The sequence below is a fragment of the Macrobrachium rosenbergii genome, chromosome 21 (genome assembly GCF_040412425.1).
Source record: "Macrobrachium rosenbergii isolate ZJJX-2024 chromosome 21, ASM4041242v1, whole genome shotgun sequence".
In the NCBI taxonomy this organism is placed as follows: domain Eukaryota; kingdom Metazoa; phylum Arthropoda; class Malacostraca; order Decapoda; family Palaemonidae; genus Macrobrachium; species Macrobrachium rosenbergii.
In genome coordinates, this window is record NC_089761.1 from 48,299,273 (window position 1) to 48,306,772 (window position 7,500).

General features: G+C 37.1%; 1 protein-coding gene across 6 annotated transcripts in view; it reads right to left on the reverse strand.

The window, feature by feature from the left end:
* LOC136850167 (semaphorin 5c-like) overlaps positions 1–7,500 on the reverse strand; it is a 252,704-nt gene that overhangs the window by 66,436 nt on the left and 178,768 nt on the right. The window contains exon 1 of one of the 6 annotated variants that reach the window (XM_067123788.1): positions 1,964–2,289. The exons of 4 other annotated variants lie outside the window; for them this stretch is intronic. The gene's annotated coding sequence lies outside the window, so the exon portion shown is untranslated. Of the gene's footprint in view, positions 1–1,963; positions 2,290–7,500 lie in introns of those variants that run through there. One more of the 6 variants, XM_067123791.1, reaches the window with a different exon arrangement.

The following is a 7,500-nucleotide window of genomic DNA, read 5'->3' on the forward strand; positions in this document are numbered from 1 at the left end:
CACAAATATATATATATATATATATATATATATATATATATATATATATATATATATATATAGAGTATATACATCATCTATTTATCCATCTATATATTATCTATCTTTCTATATATAATATATACTGTATTTATATTATCTATCCATCTATTTACCCATTTATACATATATATATATATATATATATATATATATATATATATATATATATATATATATATATATATATATATAGTATTTATATATATATATAATTATACATACATACTCAATTACACATTATCACACCACACTCCATTCTAATCACAGCATCCCAACAGACAAAGATTCCATCTCAGAGTCCGAGACTGAGCATCCCCCAAAGCCTTTCGTAAACCGATCGGTTCACTTTCATCCATCCCTAATACCCGAGGAATCTTGATGGCAGTTTCAGATGGGAATTCCTCCACCTAACACTTTCCATTATCTGATTTCTTACCTCTTCTCGATTTTATCTGGTTTATTTTTGTTATTTCATTTAAGTCTCGGAGGCCACCGGCCAAAGGATAAAGGTGGTAAGGTACATTTTACTGCCTCAGATGTGGGATCGGTTTACGGGTGTGTGTGCAGTACTTTAGAGGTATAGGTTTTCCACAGGTGTGTCACTTTTATCACCGGGATTAGGGAAAACTGACCCATTATTCTCTCTCTCTCTCTCTCTCTCTCTCTCTCTCTCTCTCTCTCTCTCTCTCTCTCTCTCTCTCTCTCAGTGTTGATATTTTGTCTCTCTCTCTCAGTGTTGATGTTTTGTCTCCAAGTTTCAGTTTATCTGCTTCTTTTATCCAACCAATAGTTGGTGAAAATAACCCAAAATATTTAAGGAGTCAACTTCAACACTAGCTGTAACATATAATAAAATAAATCTCATCCACTGTCCTATCAAAAGCACAAACTAAAGGAACTAGCATTCTGAATGTGGCAAATCGCACTCATCGAAAGAAGTAGACGCACCAAATGCTGCTTTTAATAGACTTTAAAAAAATACAAAATAAAGAAAAATAATCCAGAATCCAGCAACAAGGTCCCTCCTGTGAGTGTGTGCCCACTCAAGGCACAGAGGAACCTCTGTGTCGGGGGTACGTGCACAGGTGACCTTGAAGACAAAAATGATGTCTTCATGTACAGTTGCAATGCCTTAAAGGGAAACATATGGTGCACCTGTTTATATTCAATGGCGTTTCATGATATCGAGTGGATGGCAAATTGTAAAATGATATTCAGCGCCTAATACAGACAGACATATACACACGTGTTTGAAGGCAAGGTCTCAACACGACTAAATATCTGAATTCAAACATATTCACTGTTGTCTATAAAGCCTCACACTTGATTTTGTATTTCCATGACCTGTATGCAAGTAATAGCTGGAGAAATATTTTTATAGAACAAATAATTCTCACTTTCGAGGGTATTGCCATATACAGATCTGTAACGCGTAAAATTTTGCAACAGGACCCCTCTCTCACTTTGAGTTTACAAATGCGAAACTCCAGTAGAAACTTAACCTGCAAAAATTTTTCTTTCTATCCTCTCTCTTTTACATCAAAGATGGGAAACTGAGATAAAAAATCAATATTCATCAGAGGCTTTATACTAACAAAAGGAAACGTCATAAAAATTGTTGGTAACTATTCTGATTATGTCTGCAATATATATATATATATATATATATATATATATATATATATATATATATATATATATATATATATATACACATATATATACACACACACATATATATATATATATATATATATATATATATATATATATATATATATATATATCTTTCTATATTTCATAATGCAGGGTTCCTAAGAAAATCAAGACAACAGCCAATGCCATGCTCCTATATTATACATACTTATAGCTTATACAAACAAATACCTGCCTTTAAAACTTCTTTAAAAACTACCCTCACCTTTCAGAAGAATTAAGTCTGCAAATTTTCCCACCGACAGCGGACGACCAATACAATCAAAACAGCATCTTAGAAAAACTCACTAATCGACCAGATTTAACACCTTTACACTACACAAAAAAAGTCTCTCATTACATATGCACGATTGATCTTTATCCTTCATCAAGTTAAACGGCACAAACAAACGCTTAAACAAACACGAAGGTCTCTACAAACATCCACACATACACGGAATCGCGCGAGGGAGCGAGCGAGGTGCTCACCACATGGCAGCAAGGCAGGGTATGACGGGTATAGACACTCGCTCAAGAGACCAATTGTAGAACTCAGATGCCCCCTGCCCTCATCAGCCACAGAGGGATGCTGCAGGATTCCCCCTCCCTCCCCCCCTTCTCTCATCTCCCCTCGAACCCTCTCACTCTCACTCTCTCTCTCTCCCGTCCCCTCCTTCACGGGGAGGGGTGGCTGAGCACGTGCTAGAAGTATTGAAAAGGGGGGAGAGAGAGAGAGACTGGCTTATAAAGGAATAGGTAAATCTATAATGATAGTCATAGTTTGATCATAGTTTTAGTTTCGATACGATTTAAAATGATATCGTTACATACCTAAATGAAAATATAACATTAAAAACGATGATATCTCAATATTACTGCTACCTAAGACGAAGATGACCATCTAGGTTAAATTTAAAACGAAAAGGATGCGTAATAACACAAAACTTAGTAAATACGTGTTAAGGACTTTGGCACGACAAAGAAAAAAAATGAACACATTAGCAAGTTAAAATGATTAAACTTTAGGACTATAGCAAATGGAAAGGTATGGTAATTTTTTCTGACTGTGAACAACAGTAAATCTTACTGTTCACAGTCATCATAAATTTCCTTATTTCTCCTCAACTATTTATGTGTTTACATATTAGCTGATTCACCTTCAACCCCAATTTTCTCCCACATGGGTTATACCATTCTGTGGAAGCCTAATTGTCAAGCCTTTTGAAGTAATAATAATAATAATAATAATAATAATAATAATAATAATAATAATAATAATAATAATAATAATAATAATAATTCAGCAATGCTGATTTCAAATTGAGAACAACGTTCTCTATTAATTGAAGGAAAAAACACCATTCAGAAAAAAATATGAAACTTGGATAATATATAAGAAATGAGTGGATATGTCAGCTACAAAAACTTACAGTACTGAAAAGTACATTATAAAAAGTCATTAAATTATCACTTACAAACACGTTATTAACAACTTAATTAACAAACAAAACAAACAAAGTAAAGCGAAACGTAATTACATTAAAATAAAAAAATAAAAAATAAATCTGATGCAATCTATGAAAGTTGTGTAACAAAGCAGGAAATACGATGGAAGACAGAAGAGGCTTTTCTGAGAGAGAGAGAGAGAGAGAGAGAGAGAGAGAGAGAGAGAGAGAGAGAGAGAGAGAGAGAGAGAGAGAGTTTTCTCCCAAAATGGAAGTAGATAAAGTAGCGAACAAACCAACCATGACGTCTGCTGCTAAACAGGCTGGACTTCACCAGGAAGGAGCCAGAGGTATATCTCTTAGATCTGATCGTCAAGGTTTCCTCTCGTTATCGTGATCAATAGTTAAATATGTATAAACATTCATACATTCACTCATAAAATGTGTACCGAAGCATTCATACATTAACTGGGTACTGTACATTTAATGATGGGATGATTCGTCAAATATGCACATATGGCTAAAATATAGAAATTCGTTAACGTAATATAGTAAATTATTCACAAGCATGTATACATAATGAATAAAATGTGTTCTGTGTATTCAGTGGCGAGGCATTTCGTCAAAGATGCACATAAGAATAAAACAGTTGACTGAATAAAATGACATACCAGAACGTGCCCACTCTCAGGAGATAATCTGCAAAATGTTTATATCTGAAGAAAATATAAGCAAACATAGATGAAATCGTTTAATGTAGTTTAAATGTAATGATCATACCCTTCAAAGTAGGATGCAAGTTATAAAGGTAATTTATGCATAACTGGAATAAAAACACTGCAGTTATACAAGCTATGATAATAAAATCAGCAATACTACTTCAGAAGATTATACATGAGAAAAAAGTACTACCAGCGCCTACTTTTCAATGTATTTGCCCTTCATGCATAAAAACTGTAATATCTGAAATGTTGGTGTGTAGTGACATCCATCGAAATACGGAAATGTTTTCTTTTAGAGTGTGATTTTATCAATGTCTTGCTTTTTTCCGGAACTTCCCCCTGTTGGGGGATAATGGGTAATGTTGAAAAAAAAAAGGCACTAATAGCCCTGCATTGATACTCGCAATTTCTATTTGTTCTCTCTAAATACCTTCTCCTTACACGGGACGACCAGGCCCCTTTATAAAATTTCTCTTTATTTTCCTTCTTCCCGTTCCTTTCGTCCTCGTCTCAGCCGGAGAGAGAGAGAGAGAGAGAGAGAGAGAGAGAGAGAGAGAGAGAGAGAGAGAGAGAGAGAGAGAGAGCCGAAAGACGCAAACGAATCTCCTCCCAGAAGCATATAAATTTGGGGCCGAGATAAGAAAAGTGGCATTGAATTAAACGCAGGTTAACAACAATCTCTTTTTTTCTTTCTTTCTTTCTCTTACTTTTTTTTTTTTTTGTGCGCCGTCCCGGCAACACCTTTCTTGGGTCCATGGCGCCAATGGCGGGACAACGAAGCCTGATAAAAGGACCTGATTTCTTGGGCGGATCCAGGAAGATGTGGGCGTGCCCCCCAGGTGCTGCCGCTGCTGCTGCTACGACGACGAAGCTCAGTTTAAAGAGGTGTCTAGTTGGTCAGTGTAGGGGGGGAAGGGGAAGGGGGGAAGGTGTTTAACCTGTGTAATGTTGCACGGATAGGTAGGGAGAGAGAGGGGGGGGGCGGTCTGGGGGGAGGGGGTTAGGATGCACCTAAGCACAGGCGTTTCTATGTGAGGTTTATGGACCATTTATCTTCGAGAAGGGAAAAGGTGCTCTCGCTTTGAGATTCATGGAACAATTATCACTCTGACCAAGAGATGGCAGCACGCACGCAAGTCTCCAATGACAAGAGTAAGAATGATATCCGGGAACGGATAGTTCATCTAAAACTCGTGGAAGATTTACTGCTACTATTCTGTGTGGGGACCCTCTCACTCTCTCTTTCGGAGGTAATTTTTTAAGTGCACCCATAATACCTGGACAATACCAAATATTCGCTTTCCACAATCTTTCTCTCTAATCCCCTGGGCCATTTTTTATTGATCTTCAATAAGCAATTGATTTAATATTCATAGGGTTTTAAATCTCTCTCTCTCTCTCTCTCTCTCTCTCTCTCTCTCTCTCTCTCTCTCTCTCTGGGTCATTTTCATCCGTCTACAATAAGCAATTTATTTAATTTTATCGTTTATTCATAGGTTTTTAAATCTCTCTCTCTCTCTCCCTCTCTCTCAGGGCCATTTCCATCTGTCTTCAATAAGCAGTTTATTTAATTTTATCGTTTATTCATAAGTTTTTAAAATCTCTCTCTCTCTCTCTAAGCCAGTTTCCTCTGATCGACTTAACGCCATTTCTTTTCTTACTGTATTATTACTACAATGGTTTTTATTACCTATCTCACCCTCCCTGAGCCAGTTTTCTCTGGTCTTGGCAATTTCTTGATATCTGATTTTATCTCTCTCTCTCTCTCTCTCTCTCTCTCTCTCTCTCTCTCTCTCTCTCTCCCCTTGTCTCCGACCACCCGCAAATCTCCCCCAGCACGGATGCGGTCGCATATGTCATGGCCGGAGACGAAAGGAACATGGGTATCGATCGCCATGTACGCAACGTGCCCCCATGCCCTAAGCAAGCCTGGGGAGGCACAATACCCAGCTGCATGTGGATGGAGGGGTCTTTCACCCCCTGTTAGACCCCACACTGCGTTAGCAACATACCTAAAGCGGCAGTGATATCTATTTTTTATTCTCTCTTTTGTAGAGCAAGTGATAGCGCGCTCGTGTCACAAGAAAGTAGTTCCGAGTTCGATACCAGAACCGGACGAGGAAAAGTATGGCATGAGTTACCTTAAACTCCAGGATACCTCTGTTGACCTAGGCTTTGAAATGGGTACCTGGTTATTAGTCGACTGATGTGGGCCGCTGCTAAGGTGGAAAGATATAGGAAAATTAACAAAATTAAGAAAAACGGGACGACTTCGACGAGGTAATATCCCCTCAAACATTTATATTATTTAAGTATAGTTAATGAAAAATGGATAAAAAAAATATTTTACATGTTAATAAAAGAATAAATCTAATGAAAACGGGTCTATATATACATATATATGGCACCATAAATAAATAGGAGATGAACTAAAGATAAATCTAAGAATAAAAAACATACATAAAAAAGCACTGAAAAAAAACTGCCCAGACCACTGGAGAGAACTTTAGAGAAATTATTCGCTGGAAGCATCGAAAAAACTGTGAAAAAAATTTCAACAAAAACAATAACAGCTGCAATGATAAAAGTAGTAAATATTGTTTTAATAATTAACCTACAACCAGAACACAATCAAAATAATACAACTGCAACCAACAACAACAACAACAACAATCCCTGCCCGTCCTACCAAATAGAGTCAAGGGAGGAGGGGAGCACCGCGCCCTTAGCGCTATCAACTGCGACGCATCCTATCCTATGTAGGATGTCACTTCCCCCCCGTTAATTATTGGATGCCCTCCGAGATATGTCTCCATTATCGCCGCTACCATCATTAACAGCTAAGTTCTCGATCCTCACGCCAAATGCCTGCTTGTTCATAGTTAAGGGGCGGAATGCCAGCCATAAATCTCGCTTCTTTATTAACTCTTTTTCCCGGGTTCCCTCTGCTTTTAATGGGCTGCATTTTGACGCGGGGCGCAGGCGCAAGTTTAATTTAATTATTTTTATTATAATCTGTATTATTGTTTTTTTATTTTTTATTTCAGTGATTGACTTGGTACTTTTTCTTAGCCTCGTTTTTTAGGGTTGCTAGCTTCCAGGGTGATCAGCATATCGTGTCATGTTTGTGTCCGCTAATTTATACAATTAGTTTAGTGATTATACAATGGCACACTTTATTTTTATTTGCCATATACTGGTTTGTGGCGATTATTTTTATATAATCTTTGAGCTTTGCAGAAATAAACACATAACTATAAGCATCCTTCTTACATATATACGTACATACGCGCGCACACACACACACACAAATATATATGTGTGTGTGTGTGTGTGTGTGCATACGCGCTCGTACAACAATACGTCTAATTCTTTTGTAATACCCAAAAACTCGTAAACTAAGGACGAGAAAAAAAAAAAGGTCGAACTGAAACGCGGGCAAAAAACTTGCAACACGAGAAGTACCTTACAATAACGAGATGAAAAAAAAAAAAGACTTAATGGTAACATTTAAAGAATCTCTACAACACCATAATTCAGAGACAAGCCCACTCGCATCGCACCTGAGCGAAGAAAGAATAAAAGAAAGGAAGGAA